The sequence below is a fragment of the Eretmochelys imbricata genome, chromosome 5 (genome assembly GCF_965152235.1).
Source record: "Eretmochelys imbricata isolate rEreImb1 chromosome 5, rEreImb1.hap1, whole genome shotgun sequence".
NCBI lineage: Eukaryota > Metazoa > Chordata > Testudines > Cheloniidae > Eretmochelys > Eretmochelys imbricata.
Genome location: NC_135576.1, coordinates 8,981,699 through 9,000,853, shown reverse-complemented (window position 1 = coordinate 9,000,853; position 19,155 = coordinate 8,981,699). Strand labels below are relative to the sequence as shown.

General features: G+C 44.3%; 2 non-coding genes across 2 annotated transcripts; both read left to right on the top strand.

Annotated features, from left to right (window-relative positions):
• The first annotated feature begins 564 nt into the window (after nt 1-564).
• TRNAL-UAA (transfer RNA leucine (anticodon UAA)) lies at nt 565-647 on the top strand. The gene has a single exon. It is a non-coding gene; the product is annotated as a tRNA-Leu (tRNA).
• A 2,881-nt stretch (nt 648-3,528) lies between these two features.
• TRNAL-UAA (transfer RNA leucine (anticodon UAA)) lies at nt 3,529-3,611 on the top strand. The gene has a single exon. It is a non-coding gene; the product is annotated as a tRNA-Leu (tRNA).
• The last annotated feature ends 15,544 nt before the right edge of the window (nt 3,612-19,155 follow it).

Sequence of the window (19,155 nt, the reverse complement as noted above, 5' to 3'; positions counted from 1 at the left end):
TGATTAACTTCGTTGAGACACAGAGTGCTGAGTAGTTATCCAAAGCCAGAGCACCTTAGTACACCCAAGACATTTGTGGGTGTAGTGGTTGGGCTGCTCTTGACTGCTAACCAGAATGGTTGAGCGGTTAAGGTGTTGGGCTCAAGCCCCAATGGGCATGAGTCTGAATCTCACTTCTGCTTGGCCCCTGCTTCTGCTGCTACCCTTTGAACAACTGGTATAATAATTCAGGTTGCTGCTTTTCTTTAACAAAGCCCTCTAGAACCCAGCCGTGCTGTGCCCCTCCCAAAAATAACAAATACCTAAGGAAAGCACCTCACAGCTGAGTGACAACAGACACAAGCTACCATCCATACCCCAGTGAGTTTTGAACTCACAACCCCTGGTTTACAAGGCTAGTGTTCTAATCCCTGAACTATAAAGCCAGGCAACAAGCTTGTGTCCCTCTGCTCTCATGCCTGCCCAAGTGATGCTGCACCTGCCCTAGTCACGTGCTCAAGACAGTGGGCTCGTTGACAACATCCCAAGAAGTCATTCTTCTGCTGGGGAGAGTTTATGGCACTCACCAGAATGGCCGAGAGGTTAAGGCGTTGGACTTAAGTTCCAATGGATGTGTGTCTGCGTGGGTTTGATCCCCACTTCTGGTAAGATACCACCCCCCTACCTGGGAGCTCTAGACAGATGGCTTTTATTCCTTTGCCATGGCACAGCCACTATAAGGGAAGCTCCCTCCAGCCACTCACCACTGTATGAGGCAAATGAGTCTGCAAACCTGGTTCTGCGAGGTTTCAACTCACAACCCCTGGTTTACCAAACCAAAAACTCAACATCAAGCAAACCACCATCACTCCTGGAAGAGCACATCTGGCCCTAGAAATTGCTGATTTTACTCCTCGGGGAATTCTGAGCCACTGTGCATGCACAGAATTTATGTCCCCTGCAGATTTCTTTGATTCCCTGCAGAAAAAGGTCTTTCTGACGGAGATGCAAAGGAAAGCCAGAAGAGCGGTCACACGACCCTCCCCAGAAGTATGTTTTGGGTGGCCAGGGCAGCTGGCAGAGAGATAAATCACTGTGGGGCAGGAGGTGGGACTGGGGAAGACCCAACTGGGGGCTGCTGCCCTGAGCCGGGCTCAGCTGCTAGTCCTGGCTTGGCTGGGGAGGCCAGAACTTCCTCTTCTCCTGCATGGTATCCGGGGCCTGGTCAGACCCACCCTCAAATTTCTCCCCCAGCTGTGGGAAGCTCTGCAAAATCACCTCCCCGCCACCCCGTTCCGCCCCGCCATGCTTCCTGCACCCATCGCTCCTCAGCTGCAGGGGGAGTGATCCCTGTTGGGGGTTGGCTGGTCCCCCATCCAGCCAACCCCCATACATCCAGACCCCCTCATTCCCAGACCCTCCCATTGATCCTCAATCCCACACACTCAGAAGCCCCCTGATGAGCCCCACTCCCCTTGCACCTGGACCAACCCGATGAGCCACCTGCACCCGGATCCTGACCCAACCAAACCCCAACCAGCTACACCTGGATCCCCAGCCCACTGAGCCCCACTCCCCCAGCATATGGACCCCCCACTGAGCCCCTCACACCCAGACCCCCCAGCCTAGCTCTATCCCCCCCTCACATCCAGAGCCCGCCTGCTGAGCCCCAAGCACATTCACCTGGTTCCCCCTTCAAAGTCCCGTTACTGTTGCACCCAGAACCCCCTAGCAAGCCCCTGGACATCCAGCTCCCACCCCGCACACAGATCCCCCCGAGCCGCCCACACCCAGATTGCACCACACAGAACCCTCTCAACCCACACCTAGATCCCTCCACACTTGGATCCTGCCTTGCTGAGCCTGTGTCCCCACAGCTGGTGCACCTGGCATGGAGGGGCAGGGTCCTGGGGTGTTTCTGGGTCAGGCCCAGTCCTTGCACTGCCAGGGCTAAATACAGCCTCATCCCTGAGTCCGTGTCTGGGGGTGGGGGGAGCCTCACAGTGATTTCCCACATCTGTGCAACCGGTGGCCTGTGCTCCCTGATTGCATGCTGAAGCCTCCAAATTTATTTGACAAATAAAATTTGCAGAATTATGCAGAAATTTGAAATATAGTGTGCAAAATTTTTAATTTTGTGGCACAAAAGACAATCAGAAGTATGATTTTGCTAGGCCCCCTGCCTCAGGGCCCCCACTTTCCAAGACCACTGCCATAGAACAAGGCCGGGTGCTGCACTGTCACGCACCAGGCCGGGTGCGGAGATCCCTTCATTTTGAGAGCGTAGCGTGGCCGGAAGGGAGCCAGCACGCACCCAGAGTGCACCTCATGTTCCTGGGGAAGCTGGCTCTAAAGCCTTTGTAGGAGACCTCGCTCTGGATCAGGGTTTTGTGCAGAACAGAGCAGCCATCTGGCTGCCCCCTATGGAAAGTGGACGCTTGCCCCAAGACTCTCTCCCTTTCCTCAACAGCTCTGCTCCAGGTGGCACTTCAACGGGATGGCAAAGGTGCCCTCAGCTCGTGGCAGAGGTGTACTCAGCACGGGGTTGAGGTTGGGAGAACCGGGTCCATTGCACCCAATGGGATGACCTGGTGGCCACAGTTCTTTCCAGCCAGACTGTCCCCCACCAACAGAAGCAATGGCAGAAGTCTTAATATTTGAGTTGTGGGAGATCAAGTGAGGCTCCACAGTGAGCCTCTGGAAGCTAATTTGTTGCCTTGGAGATAGGGGGCCTGGGACCCCATCCTCCCAACCCCTGGGTCATAGGCAGTCCCCCAAGCCCGGAATGCTGCTATGAGCAGCAGGAGCACTCCCTCACAGGACCAGTGGCACCCGATGTCTTTGCTTTGGATTTGGAGATTTTTCCCAAATTCTGACCGAGGGGGTCCAATTTCACCTCCCCTGCACTGCAAGCTGCTAGCAACTAGCCAACTACACGCAGAGAGACAGTTTCCTAATCAAGCATAGCATTCTGTGAACCCGTTTGAGACACAGGAGTGCTGGGTAGTTATCCAAAGCCAGAGCGCCGTAGCACGCCCAAGATGTTTGTGGGTGTAGCAGTTGGGCTGCTCTTGCCTGCTCACCAGAATGGCCAAGCGATTAAGGTGTTGGGCTCAAGCCACAATGGGCATGAGCCTGTGTGGGTCCGAATCTCACTTCTGCTAGGCCCCCTTTGAACATGTATAATATGGTATAATAATTTAGGCTGCTGCTTCTCTTTAATAAAGCCCTCTGGCACCCACCCCTGCTGCACCCCTACCAAAAACTAATAAAAACCTAAGGAAAGGGGAGCACTCCACTGCTGGGGAACAACAGGCCCTGTCAGAAACTGCTGCTCAGGCCCCAGTGAACTTTAAATTCACGACCCCTGGTTTACAAGACCAGTGCGCTAACCCCTGAGCTATGGAGCCAGGCCACAAGTTGGCTTCCCTCTGCTCCAATGCCGACCTAAGTGATGCTGTGCTTGCCCTAGTCACGTGCTCAAGGCAGTGGGCTCGTTGACGACATCCCAAGAATTCATTCTTCTGCTGGGGAGGGCTTGTAGCACCCACCAGGATGGCCAAGAGGTTAAGGTGTTGGACTTAAATTCCAATGGACATTTGTCTGCGTGGGTTTGATCCCCACTTCTGGTAAAATGCTGCTCTCCTACCTGGGAGTTCTAGACAGCTGGCTTTTATTTCTTTGCCACGGCAAAGTCGTTATAAGGGAAGCTTCCTCCCACCATCCACCTCTGGACAAGACAAATGAGTCTGCAAACCTGCTCCTGCAAGGTTTGAACTCACGACCCTGGTTTACCAAACCCAAAGCCCAACATCAAGCAAACCACCATTACCCCTGGAAGAGCACATCTCACCGAGGAAATCGTCATGTTCCATGAAGCTCCTGTTGAGGTTCTGCAAATACCTCAGGACCATGTGTCCTGTGCTTTCAATGCTATCACAGTAGTGCAGCGCTGTGCAGATTCCTGTAGGATTTTTAAAATAGGTGTGAAAATTATGGGATAGAGATGAAAGAACAGGTTGAGGACTATTTAGAAAAGCTTGACATGCAAATTTTGAAGCACTTGGAGGAAAGTAAGGTTATCAGGAACAGTCAACATGGATTCACTAAGGGTAAGTCGTGCCTGACCAACCGGATTGCATTCTATGATGAGATAACTGGCTCTGCAGAGATGGGGATGGTGGTGGACGTGATATATCTCGACTTTAGCAAAGCTTTTGATTTGGTCTCCCACAGTAATTTTGCCAACAAGTTAAAAAAGTATGGATTGGATGAATGGACTATAGGGTGGATAGCAAGTTGGCTAGATCGTTGGGCTGAACAGGTAGCGATCAACTGCTCAATGTCTAGTTGGCAGCCAGTATCAAGCGGAGTGCCCCTGGGGCCAGTTTTGTTCAACATCTTTATTTATGATCTGGATGATGGGATAGATTGCATCCTCAGAAATTTTGTGGATGACACTAAGCTGGGGGGAGAGGTAGATACACTAGAGGGTAGAGATAGGGTCCAGAGTGACCTAGAAACATTGGAGGATTGGGCCAAAAGGAGTCTGATGAAGTTCTAAAGGACAAGTGCAGAGTCCTGCATTTAGGATGGACGAATCCCATGCACCGCTACAGGCTGGGGACCAACTGGCTAAGAAGCAGTTCTGCAGAAAAGGACCTGGGTATTACAGTGGATGAGAACCCAGATATGTGCCTTTGTCGCCAAGAAGGCTAACGGCATATTGGGCTGCATTAGTAGCAACATTGCCAGCAGATCGGGGGAAGTGATTTATTACCTCTATTCGGCACCAGTGAGGCCCCATCTGAAGTATTGCGTCCAGTTTTGGGCCCCCCACTGCAGAAAGGATGTGGACAAATTGGAGAGAGTCCAGCGGAGGGCAACAAAAATGATCAGGGGGCTGGGACACATGACTTATGAGGAGAGGCTGAGGGAACTGGAGTTATTTAGTCTGCAGAAGAGAAGAGTGAGGGGGGATTTGATAGTAGCCTTCAACTACCTGAAGGGGGATTGAGCTCAGCTGATTTCAGTGGTGGCAGATGACAGAACAAGGAGTAATGGTCTCAAGTTGCAGTGAGAGAGGTCTAGGTTGGATATTAGAAAACACTATTTCATTGGGAGGGTGGTGAAGCACTGGAATGGGTTACCAAGGGAGGTGGTGGAATCTCCATCCTTAGAGGTTTTTAAGGTCAGGCTTGACAAAGCCCTGGCTGGGATGATTTAGTTGGGGATCAGTCCTGCTTTGAGCAGGGGGTTGGAGTCGATGACCTCCTGAGGTCTTTTCCAACCCCAATCTTCTATGATTTTATGATTATGGGTGTGGAGAAAGTTGCATGGTGGGAACTTGACCCTGCAATCCCAATAACTCCCACATGACTCATTTCTGCTCCACCATGATTGCCAAAGCTTCCCAAAGGACAGTGCACTGGATGGTGGAGAGCTGCACCCTGGGATACCTATGCATAGTACTCCGCACTGTGCATTGACATATGCTGCAGCCACCGGTTGCGGGGTTTGCAGGGGAAGTTTTTGCTTATTATTATGTGCCATGCAGGTTCCGGGGCGTCTGAGGAGGCTGCATGTATTACTCAGCTTCCTGGATTTAATCTCAGTAATCTCCTCAACTGCCCTGGAACCTGGATGATGCACATCAAAAGCTCAGGTTCTTGGGGAAGAGACAAGCTTTTCTCACAGGACAGCTTGGGGTCTCAGGAGGGGAGGTGTGGCATGGATGGGGAGGGCTCCAGCTGGCCCGGGAATCCTCGGGCTCTGGGGGGATCAAGGCTTGGGGCTCTCGCTGAGGTGGGGCATCTCAGGTGGAAGGAGGGGAACTGGGGGGCTAGCCTCCCCAAAGGGGGGCTCCACCCATGATGGCAGCTTTATGCCAACAAGTTGTACAAGCACATTTTTTTTAGTGTAGATAGGCCCTCAGAAATATTTCTGGTTCCAATTTGCTCCCAGAGGCAATAGTTTACTGCTGGCCTATGCCAGGAGTAAATTACTATGGCCCCATTGTGTGGTAGCTCATCTACTCTGGCCAGCTCGTTAAGAGTTGGAGATAAGGCTACCCATTTTCCTGCTTTTTCCCACCCGCTCATGGGCTCTAGGAAGGAAGCAAGAGATGTGGATCTCAACAAGTCCAGAAACCCAAAGCCCCCATCAAGCCTTCTTGTGGTTTAACTGTGTACCCTCAATGGGTAACAAATAGAAAGGGGGATACTAAGACTTGAAGTGTCTGGTACTCCAGATACTTAAGCCAAGAAACCAACAAAATGCACAAGAACTGCTCATAACCTTGGCCCTATCCAACCTTGGTGTTAGAAAACAGAGATGAATGTGAGTTAGAGTGTCAGAATCTTGACTGGTAATAGTGACAATAAAAAGATCCCAACCCGACTGGTCGCTCTCCTGTACTTCCTCAGTTCTACGGAATAAATTCATGACCTTGTTTCATGACAGTGCTATTCTCATGACCATCCTCCTCACCCTCCCAAAAAAATTATTTAGTTATCACGTTACATTATCTTGGATGTGGCTTCTCAAAGCCATGAGAAGAAATTCAGCCCTGCTGCAAATAGGTGCAACTCCCATTGACTTCACAGAGAACAGAATCCAGGCAACTGTTGGGATGGGCACCCCCATGGCTCAGCCCGGGCAGGGCCTCTGCAGGAGACAATGCTGCCTCAGGCAATTAGCCAGCAGGATTCACATTAGCCCAAGGCAGCATTAACTCCTGTTGGGATATCTGTCCAAATATCTCCAGGATCAAGCAGGGATGATGACAGGGATACAGGCTGCTCCCACCTCCAACTTTAAATGTCCAACTGATTCTTTGTACACCCCCCGCTCTGTGCAACTCTAACATGTGCCACCTCAAAAAAAACCCCCCTTCCTTTCCCTAGCCCCTGCACCGGGGCTGTAAGGCTGGTGGCATAGGAGCCAACTCCACCAGCTGTATGCTTGTTGGGGATGCCCCAATGCCAGAGGAATCCCCAGAAGGGGACTTGCTGCCAGTCTCTGCTCCCATTCCACTGCCAGAGCAGCAGAAAAGGAACAGAGCAAGGCAGAGAATCTACCACCTGGTTTCTGGGCTTGATTCTCCACTCATCTAAATCAGTGTAAATCAGGAAAACTCCACTGAAATCAATGGAGTCATACTGGTGTAAAACCAGTGTGAGATATTAATCAGGATAGTGAGAGGGGGCCCTATTACCCTTTCATTCACACTCCATTGTGGACATCAGTGGATTTACTCCTGATTTGCAGTAGTGCAAGCAAGAGGAGACTCACGCTCTACAGCGACGCACATATATAGTATTAGTATTTTGAGTGTATCCATCCCTTTGGATTTGCATGTGAATATGAAATAATTGTATGCGAATCTGACTTGAGCTTTAATTGTTTTTTTAAACAATATACCCTTATCTTTCTGGAAGCAGTTCAGGCCATCAAAGAGTTGTCAGTGATGAACTAGCTAATTGGTTTCCAATACTTAACCTTGTATTTCACTTCATTACTGGGCTCTGTTCCCTCTAGTTTTACATTAGTAACAGAACGTTCATTTAGAATCCAGTCAATCTTCCCTGTGCCAGCTCTGCACTTTCAATTTTTCATTCAGTGAGGACACAATGGGAATAATGTTTGCATCTGTCAAGGAGACACATGAAAACTTTTGAGTTGCATTGTCTAGAGCAAAAATTTTCCTGGAAGATGGGACTTGAGAAAGAAAAGAATAGAATTAAGATGCTAAGGACTGTTTGTTATGGTGAATAAGTCATCGGCAGCCAGGAGGTCTTTAAAAATAGAGAGCTGAAATTCTTAGATTAATATTTTGTTGAAAAATGACTGTCAAATAATTGCTTCTATGAGGTTTATTTCTTTTCACTCTCCCTGTTTGCAATATGATCTTAGAATCTAGAAAATGTGTCTTTAGGGCATCGGTCCAGTGGTTAAATGGTATTATAACCAGACTGAGGCCCAGCTGAAGTAAATCAGTTACTTAAATGAGGCCAGACCAATTTACATCAGCTAGAGATCTGGTTCTCCGTGAGTGTGCATCAGAATCTGTATCTTGGTTCTGAGCTTGATTCCCAACCTCTCCCTTCAGAAGGCCTGGGAACATCGACTCTTGCCCCTTTCTCCACTGTATGAGGAGGGTGTAGTGGGAATGAATGCCATTTCACACTGGAGCAATCTTCCACTACCTGGTTTGGGCACCTTTGAGGCCCACAGACAAATTCAAACTAAAAGTAAAGTATGCATTTTTAACAGTGAGGTAATTAACCATTGAACCATTTTACAGAGGGTTGTGGTGGATTCTTATGGTTTAGACTCTATTTTTGTTGGAGAGATGGATGGAAAGGAAGTTCCAGAAGAGGCAGATGATCATTTGGGGTTTTCTATACTGGCTTTTATGCTGGTGGAGGGGTTATCTGGCTGGTTATGTGGCTGGCAGGACAGGTCTCAACCACAGGAGTGCATCTAAAACAGCAAGAAAAGGGGCACTCCAGGATAGTAAGTCTACTACAGCCCCTTTCTACAGCCAGTGTAAGCAAAGGGACCATAGTATAGGCAAGAATATAGCCCCGCCCCCATTGTCATTCCTCACCCACTTTCTCCCTAGAGATTTAAACATGCCAGGCTCTTGAATCCATTGGTGTTTCGACTTCCTACACCAACCATGCATTCGGCTAGTAAGTGTATATGGTATATCACAGATGGGGCTGTTCCCTGGCATCCCCTGCAGGGCCAAGAGTGGATCTGTGGGGGCTCCCTTTCATGTTCTACAAGTTTCAGAAGCCTGTTCAGAGCAGGGCAGCCTGTGCTGTAAGCTTGGTGGCAATGTCTACCCAGTTAAATAAAAAGAACCAACTCAGAATCTTGCTGTCTGCATTTTTGAACAAGCAAACCTCAAAGGCAAGCCCTTAGTGGCAGCACTTGGAGCCATGCCCCTGACCTGGCCCTGGGCTTGCACTGAGGAGCTCCCCCTCTATCCTAGTCTCACTCCACACTGTCCCTCAGCAGAAGTAGGCAAGCCTTCTTAACTGATCTGATGGCTCCTGATTGGTCAATGACTACTGCTGGTCCTTCTAGGCCTTTGGAGGACTGTGTCTTGTTGGTAGCCTAGCCAGAGAGGGTTTTCCTTGAGATGGGGTGGTGGAGCGCCAACACCTCCAGCAGGAGGCAAAGAAGGCCTTACAGACCCTATCACAAGGTAGAATAATTTCTCCAACCTTCATGTGCATGTCCCTTGTTCAGCTCTGTCTGCTTTCATTAGTTATTCTCTCTTCTTCCATTCCAGGAAGGAAAAAGCTTCAAATCGCTCAGGCTCTATTGTTCTGGGATGTGTACACCTAGTAAGAGAGTGCCTTATCCGGAGTCAGAGCCAAAGAGTTTACAGCCCAAATGTAGACAACTACTGTGACAAACATGACAGGAGGAATGGGGGAGGGAGGAAACAGAGATAGGTGCTATGGGCCTGATCCATGGCCTACTGAGGTCAGTGGACTACTGTGGGCTTTGAATAAGCCTCTATACATACATCTTCCAGGTCTCCAGTCAATATTTATTTTAATACACATAGGCTTGGCAGATTTTTAATTTTTAAAAAGTTTTGATGGATAATATTGATTGCTATTGAGGCTGAGATTCAAAAAATTAAAGTTTTAAAATTGTTAAAACACAAAGTGTCAACATCACATGTCAAAAGATACAAAGTAAATATTCTTAAAATGAAATTAAGTTCTCAAGAAGCAGTTTTCTTACTTTGCCCATCTGTAAATTTTGATAATTATTGATGGAAGTTTTTTGTCTTTGGTTTGTGTGTGTACAGTGAAATTGACATTACCTGACACTTCCAAATAAATCTAATCCTTCCAAACCTAAATATACAGATATAAATAACAGATTGTAATGATATCACCAGTCCCTACTTGCCACCGTCTCATGCAAGATAAACATCCATCATTCTTCTGTTAACTCCCAGTTATCTATTCTGGGAATTTTCAGAGTTTGCTAAAACTGATGGTTGGACTTGACTTCCTTTGGGACTTTATTAGCTGTTGATGCTTCCATGATTTCATGAAGTTTTGTACTGGACTTTATTCCACTTTCTCAGCTGAGTCTAGAGTGCCTTGGTTTGCCTGAATTGTTTGTCTCAATATTGGTATGTTCCCAGAAACCAAGTAGCATGTGACCATATTTATAAAATGGTGACTTGTTGATATAGTCATATCTTTTCTACAGATTGTTCGGGTTTTTAATTCCCTATTGCAAACACTGAAAGATTCTGCTATAGTTCAGGCATCCAAACATTTGGTGACACATGGTTCCAATCAGTAAAGAAGGGAAATAAGTCCTAGTTATAAAGAACACAGTATTTCTGCTGGGCATGAAATTCTGTACCATCCAATTCTTATTGTTAAGGGCCTGCCCGTAAGCCAATAGGACACAGGCCTGGAAGTGTGCCCTGAGGTAACTAGTAAGTGATAGCAAGGGACTGGACCCATTATATAATCCTGTTCATAAAAGTATGAAGCTCCATCTTAAAACTAGTTAGGTTGTTAGCCCCCCTCTGGACTTGACAGGAAAATTCCTATTGACTTCAGTGGTGCCAGATAGTCCTTCAAAAAACATTTTCTGTGAAAAATTTCCAATGAAATAAAAGCTTTAATTCCATAGAAAAAAATCTTGGAATTATAAAAACAACAAACAAACAAACAGAACAACCCAATATGATTCCGAATAAAAACTTCCAATTCACATCAATTCAAACTGAAAATTGTCATTTTGTTTCCTTTTTCTAAACGGGAACATTTTTTTTCAAATTTGAAACAAAGGGGAAATTTTCCATTCAAGATGAAGCAAAATTTTTCATTTTGATTTAATTCAAAAATAAAATAAAAGATGGGAACACAATTTTAACTTTAAAACTTGGTTTCTTTGAAAAAAACTATGTTTTCATTCTTTTTTTAAACCAGCTCTAGGCATAACCCCTATTTGAAAAAAATAACATATGAGCAAACATGGAAAAGATGGATGGCAGGAGAGAGATCACCTGTTAGGTTCACTCCCTCTGGGGCACCTGGCATTGGTCACTGTTGGCAAACAGGATACTGGGCTGGGGGGACCTTTGGTCTGACCCAGTGCGGCCGTTCTTATGTTCTTATTTAGTCAAAGCAGAAAGATAATTTTGGTTAGACTATATCCACTACCCTTCTGTGCAGTTTCCTTGAATAATCAAGCATTTGAACTTTACTAGTATAAGTGCAAAGGCACATTTCAAACTTGGATGACCAAATATTTGCCAAAGGAACTTCAAATTTGTGCCATATTAGTTACTTCTATAATCCATGCAATCAGGGAACAGAAGCAATATCACGTGATTGGCATAACTAACCAGAGCCATACAGCTTGTGAAGTTCAGGTAAATAACATTTGCAATGAACTGTTTGCAAGATCTTAATGTAGGAACATGAGAACCACAATGAAGTTTCCCAGCAGTTTCGATAATGAATACAAAGAGGCACAATCCAGCAAATAACTTCTTGGCTGTGAATTCATAGGATCATAGAATCACAGAAGATTAGGGTTGGAAGAGACCTCAAGAGGTCATTTAGTCCAATTCCCTGCTCAAAGCAGGACCAACACCAACTAACAAACACACACACACACGGCTCAGCTACAGCTCCCTGCCAAGGGCCGTCTATTGGGTCTGAGAAACAGAGGTCTGAGGAAGCTGACCACTGTTTACACACTCAGCTATAAGAGGAAGAACTGAGTGTCACACAAATACTTAGGAATTTACCCTCACAACACCCCTGGGAGGAAAGAAATCTCTCTCGGCCTCAGTTCCTCATTTTTAGGAGATTAAGGTAAATTATAGAGAGATTAAGGGCTTGAGCCTGCCCCATCACAGTGAATTGTAAATCTCCCATTCACTTCAGTGAAGTAAGATCAGTCACTAAAGACTAGATCCACAAAGCTGGTGATGAACTCTCCCCATGCATTGCACAGGCCCATCTTTCCTCACCTCTGTAGGCTCCAAAGGTTAGGACAAGGATCTGGCCTATTGCGATTATGTGAAGAAAACCAATACAATTCTAGGACACACAAGATCAGAGCTAATCCCTTTCTATTTAGTCGCACTTTCCATGCCAAATAAAAATAAAATATCTACAAGATCTTTATTTCTGAGGCAGGGTTTTCCAAAGCTCTCACAGCTGCACATTCCAACCCCAGTATTAAACTAGTACGGATGCAACTGTGTTTCCATAATTCAAGTATTCAATCAAGGTTCTCTACAGGTTTAACTGTATCGGTTGTAAATATGAAGGAAAAAAAAAGTGCAATCTCTTCTGAGTGAATTAAAAGTCTTAACAAAACTTTCCACCTCAAGGATTTGGCAGGGAAGGTGCTAACAATTAAAGCAGTCAGAGGCAGATTAAATTTGCTGATGACAGCTCATTTCCGAGATGGTTACAGCAAGAGTCTGATAAAAGCTTATCTGAAATTCACAGTTTTGATGAGGCTTCTGCTTGTACCATGCAGCAAATGAAACACTTTAAATAGCAGGTGATCCTAAGGAAATGTCTGCCTGGAATTAGTGGGAAGATACTGGCTCCTGCTATACTTCAAGTTGCAAAATATCATAACCCCTTATGTTTATTTGAGAAAGAAAATAAATTCTTCTATGAAAGCTAGGCTTTTAATTAAATGTAAAGTTCCATTTTAATTAAAAAATGTATTTAGGTTTGTTGGAAAAATGCGGGGGGGGGGGGGAGATAATCAAAGAAAAATATGGACAAAAATAAAAAGTTGGCCCTCAGCTGGGATGCTGTGTGCAGTACCAGTCACAACCCCACGTCAAAAATGGGTATTGGAGAAGGTTCAGAGAAAGGTGACGAGAATGATCAAGGACATTAGCAAAACACTTTTTGAAGCGGGATTAGAAAGGGACCTTAGAAAAGAGATAAATAAGAAGGGGTATGATAAAAGCATATCAAATATTAATGGTCTAGAGAAGGTAGGTCAGGAATCCTGTCCTCCCTGTCTCATAAGAACAAGGGGATATTCAACGAAACTGAAAGTGGCAAATTAAAAACTGATCAAGAAAATATATTTACACACAATGTGTAATTACACTGTGGAACTCATTGCTATGGGATATTGAGGCCAAGGATTTTGCAAGGTTCTAAGCGGGATTGGACACATATAGATAATGAGAATTTCCACTGTTATAGTATCTAAAAGAAAATTTTTGGAAGAGAGAGACAAAATCATGATTCAGGGGTTAAACCAGTCTAACTACTAGGGCTTAGTCTGAGAATATTACAAGGGGAAAAGATGATCCTGCATCTACCAACTCAGTTGTTCATTGCACCCTTCTCAGGAGCATTTGATGCTGTCCACTGTCAGAGACAGGACACTGGACTAGATGGAACAGTGGTCTGATCCAGTCTGGCAATTCTGATGTTTCTTTGTTATGTTCCATGTAAACTGATCTGCAAAAAAAAAAAAAATAAAAAAGGGCATAAGATTCCTTGTGAACTGAAAGCACCATGTTTTGCAAAGCTTTCATGTACAGACTCATTCACAACTTTCTTGTGCTGCATTTTCTATGTTAGATAGCTCACCCAGGGATTTAACTCAAAATATATCTTTTATTAAAATCATATAAATAGAAACATGTCCTTCTGGCCTCCAGCCTGTGTACCGATGTTTATTTATTTTGCAATATCCTATTTAATGAAAGATTCTCCGTTAGAATAGAAGGGTAAAACTTTTTACAATGTTTATCCTGCTGATGCCAAACTTCCCTCTCAGATTGGGTAATTTTGAACCCACATTACTGAGAGAAGAATCAAGGGCACAGGCTGGTGAAGGCGTTCATAGAACAGATTGTTTAGCGGTAGTATTATGAAGTGATTGTCTAAACAGTCATGTAAGTTTAAAGATACCAACGCTATTGATTTTTAAAGGGCAATCCTGGCCCTTTAAAAAGCCACCATCCAATGACTGTTAGAGGAATACAGTATAACCCAACTAAAAGGGAACGAGGAAAGTTCAGATTTGGATGTGAACTTCTACAGCATTTGGATCCAGGATTTTGGTTTGGCCTATGCCAGAGAAAGTGTCAGGTGCAAAGTCTGGATCCCGAGTCAAACGTCACCCAAGTTCAGGGGTTTCAAATATGTGGGTTTCTCTGTGACTGTCTCCAGTTCTTGCATTAGCCAACCAGTGCCAAATAAAGCTTTTCACAGCACATCAGTGGTCTTACTCGACTTACTTCATGCATGAGCTGTGGAGTGATGCGAATCCATCTGTCTGAGAATAGACTCAAGAGCTAAATATTTTAAAAGATTAATTGACTTTGCAGCCACAAGAAGTTTTCAGAGTCCCATGAATTGCTCTTATTTACAGCAGGACTGATAATCAAATGAATACACTATAATTAAATAATAGAGTAAGTGACACGAGTTGTTAATATAAACATTGCAGCACGTTGCTGAGGATCAAGTGTTATAAAAAGTAAATTAAACCCTAATAAATTATTTTTGTCTCAGTTTCTCCATTTGTGTATTGATACCACAGAAGTGTCAATACTCTCATGTGATGGACTTGAAGGGAGTAATGAGAGTCTGAGGGTTCAATCCGATCCACCCCACTACACCTGCAGTAGATGTCAAGTCCAAAGGGAGGAGTTAAAAGGGCTGGACCTGGCTAAGGTGATGGTTGACTAGGAAGGAGGACAGGTACCTGGCTGGTGCTCACTTAGTGTAGAAAACTTGGCTGAATCAAGGAGGTGAGTGGGGTTGCTGGCAGACAGAGCTTCCCTGAAGTTATTTTGTGGGATGCAATTTTTTTTCCCAATTAGCTTTTCCCGGAACCAACTGGACAGATGAAATTGCACTACACTGTAAAGGTGGGAAACTTCCTGTCTAGCTTTATGAAATGACACTTATACTTACACAGACCTTATATGCATTGACTTTTTTTTTTTCTGTCACATTGCATTGCAAACTCATGGTTCATTTGTTTTCCACTTTTACCTGAAGGTCTCTTTCATCATTCATGCTTATCAGGTATTTCTCTCCCATTAAATATATATGTTTTGTGTTTATTTTGTCCCCAGATATATTTATTTGCACTTTCCAAGTTGAAACTCATGTTGTTTTTCTGCCCATATTTCTAATCTCTCTAGGTTGCTTTATATAATTTCTCTGTTTACTGGTTTTCAAAACGTATACAACTGTGAAATGGAAAACTACATTCTAAATATGTCCATAACATTTATCTACATACTGTGTAGATAAAAAATATTGGCTGTTAGCAATATATCTGTATAGTAAACAACATATAGTACACTGAAGCTTTGAATCTTTGATCTGCTAGTGTGTTGTACCTCATTTGATTGACTGACGCACATATTAACCTCATGATGTTCACATCTGATAAATGGAAGACTGGAGATGATATAATACATGATAAAATTCTTTCTCCCCTTATAGATAATTGTTGTATAACCTACCCACAAGGGAAGTTTCTTCCTAACCTACATAAGCTAGTGGTCGATGTATACCACGACACAAGAGGACTTATGTCCCAATCTGTTCTATCGTAGTATCAGATATTGTTAATTGGAGGAGCAGAGTTAAAGTACAGTTGGCAGTTTTATGTTCTCTCACCTGTGTGTTAATAGTTTAGTGAGATCTGCTAAAAATAAATAGGATTCCTACAAATTACATTTAACCTCTCTGAATTAAAGTAATACAGGGATTTATAAGAGCATAAGATCTTATCAAAGTGATTCCGATATCCCCAGAAGATCATCTCTCAACTCTGCTCATCTCAACAGTTAGGATCAATAGAAAGCCCTGAACTTCATTTCCTTCTTTGTTGGAACGACAACTATAAAAAGGAGGTCATACATGGTAGTGCTAGAACCAAATTATTAGCAGTTCCGATTCTGAGATTGACCATATCTGTGATTGTTACTGAAAGTTTGTGGTGGAAAAATATATTCAATCTTGATTAGCAATATTTATGAGCCAGACACAAACTGCCCTTTGAATCACCAGCAGCTTTTTCACGAGTATACCAGTGATTCTGGTTTTGTGATCAAATTAGACCACTGCAGATATTGGGTAGAATTCCTGGGTCAGGAGATCGCATACAAAGAATATGCAGTGGGGCAAGTCCTGCCACTCTTACTCACAGTATGAAACATCTTACTATATAAACAGTGCCATAGTCCCACTGACGTCAATGGTAGCAGTTTGTGGAGTAAGGTGCTACTTATCATAACTGTTGGAACCTGGCCTTTGATAAATAAAATGCTTATGAGTTTAACATCTCTATTATTGTCTTCTTTTATTGATAGCAAATTCCATTCTATTCAGGTTCTAATACTGCATGCATCACCAGGCTATCTGGGCACACATTTTAATACCTGGATGGCAAAGGGGAGACCTGATAGGAATGAGAGGCTACCATGGAGGCGTTTTCCCTTACAAGGCTAGGCCTTTGTGATCTTGCTGTGTCACTAGATTACACTGATTTCTCAGTGTGGGGAAGCAGGTAGGATAGGTTTGCCAAGTAGGATCTGAGGTGGCGCAAGGTTGAAAGAAGGTAAACTTCTCTATTTGGGCAAAGACCTGCTTCTATGAGCTCAGGTCCCTTGTAACTGGGAAGAAAAGAAGCTCAGATGTAAATTTGCCTCTGTGTAGCTGGGAAGAAGAGAAGCTCAGATGTAAAGTTGCCTTTAACAATATCTAATCTATTGTACATAGCAGTGCATCTTTTATTAAAAATTTCAAACTGTGAACATACAAGGCCCTAACCACATATAGATTGATAATGATGTCGGCATCGCTTCCAGCTTTAATAGCATAGTGCGTACGAGAATAATTAAATAACTTCCATGACTTATGTGGGCACTGCACGGAGTGGTGATATGAAGAGCGTGACATGGGGTGGTGATAAGTCTGTCATGTGATAAATGAAATTTATCATGCACCTTTGTTTCTTCCGCACTCTGACCACTAATGCATTAATGCCAGGGATTATTCCAATATCTCAAACACTCAAACAGCTGTTAATAACTGCCATTTGTTCTTAAATTGACCCATCAAAAAATACTTGCTGGCTTTTTTCTTGGACAAATTTAGAATTTCCCACCAAAATTTACTTTGCTGAAACCTAGGATGAGCAGTATTGGATCTTGGACCTGATGACCTGTTTAAGATCCAGTATCTTGCAGCACTGTAGAGCTAGGAATGAGATATTGATATCCTTGCAAAGTGAAAATTCCCATCTCTCTACTGAGACACAGGAGAACTGGTTCTGTTCTGGGATTCTGAGTTATCAGATTATAAAGGTCAAACATTTTGCTAACTGGTTTATGATCATTTTTGGCAGTTTACACTTTCTTAGTTATGTTTCTGTGTCACACAGTGAGACCCAAGAGAATAAGGTTACTAGGATTTCTGTGGGAAAGGATATGAAAAAATAGTTATGATCAAAGCTTCTCCACTATAGCAGCAATGGTATGATTGCCTTTTACAGGGAATATCCTTGCCATGAATGAACAACTACTTCATCTGAATTCCATTGCAAAGCAACATGCAGAACCCATTGTGTTCCTTTACACAATTGCAGTGGCAGTGATCTCCTTGGGCCTCCTGTCCATTTTCCTGACACTGATCTGACGAACAGGTCAGCTTCCCTTAAGGAATCTGTCCTTCAGTGGAAGAGTCTGTATTCCAGAGAACTGTTTTTTCCCATTAATACTATCCCATAATCCCATCTAAATCTGTATTCAAACACCACACACATGCAGGTACTTTTATGTCTTGGCAACATTTTTTTCAGAAAATATCCAAACAAATTGGTCGGGGCTTGATTGTCACTTGTGGGGCTCTCCAGAGGAGTTTGGTTTGGCCACGCTGTTTTGCATTCAAGGCTCCAAACGCATTTTTCAATACGCATTGCAGATCAGGCCCCCAGGTGAACGGTATATACATAACTAACCAAGAGCCCCTGCCCTGAAGAGCTTACAATCTAAATGGACAAGACCAAGAAAATATTATTATCCTCATTTTACAGACACAGAGGAAAATTAAGTGACTGCTTCAGAGGGTACAAACTGTTCAGGAAGGACAGGCAGGAGAGAAAAGTTGGAGGATTTGCACTGTATGTAAGAGAACAATATGATTGCCCAGAGCTCCGGTATGAAACTGGAGAAGAGCCTGTTGAGAGTTTTTGGGTTAGGTTTCGAGGAAGAGCAACAAGGGTGATGTCATGGTGGATATCTGCTACAGAGGATGACATAGGAGGATGAGGTAGATGAGGCTTTCTTCGACAACAAACAGAAGTTTCCACATCAAAGGCCCTGGTTCTCATGGGGGATTTCAATCACCCTGATATCTGCTGGGAGAACAATACAGCAGTGCACAGACAATCCAGGAAGTTTTTGGAGAGTGTTGGGGACAACTTCCTGGTACAAGTGCTAGAGAAACCAACTAGGGTCCATGCTCCTCTTGACCTGCTGCCCACAAACAGGGAAGAAACGGTAGGGGAAATAGAAGCGGGTGGCAACCTGGGCAGCAGTGACCATGAGATGGTCGAGTTCAGGATCCTGACACAGGGAAGAAAGGAGAGCAGCAGAATATAGACCCTAGACTTCAGAAAAGCAGACATTGACTCCCAGAGGGAACTGATGGGCAGGATCCCCTAAGAGGCTAATATGAGGGGGCAAGGAGTCCGGGAGAGCTGGCTGTATTTTAAAGAAGCCTTATTGAGGGTGCAGGAACAAACCATCCCGATGTGCAGAAAGAATAGCAAATATGGCAGGCTACCAGCTTGGCTTAACAGAGAAATCTTTGGTGAGCTTAAACACAAAAAGGAAGCTTACGAGAAGTGGAAACTTGGACAGATGATTAGGGAGGGGTATAAAAATATTGCTCAAGCATGCAGGGGTGTAATCAGGAAGACCAAAACACAAGTGGAATTGCAGCTAGCTAGGGATGGGAAGGGGACAAGAAGGGTTTCTATAGGTATGTTAGCAACAAGAAGGTCAGGGAAAGTGCGGGACCCTTACTGAATGAGGGAGGCAACCTAGTGACAGATGATGTGGAAAAAGATGAAATACTCAATGTTTTTTGTTTGTTTGTT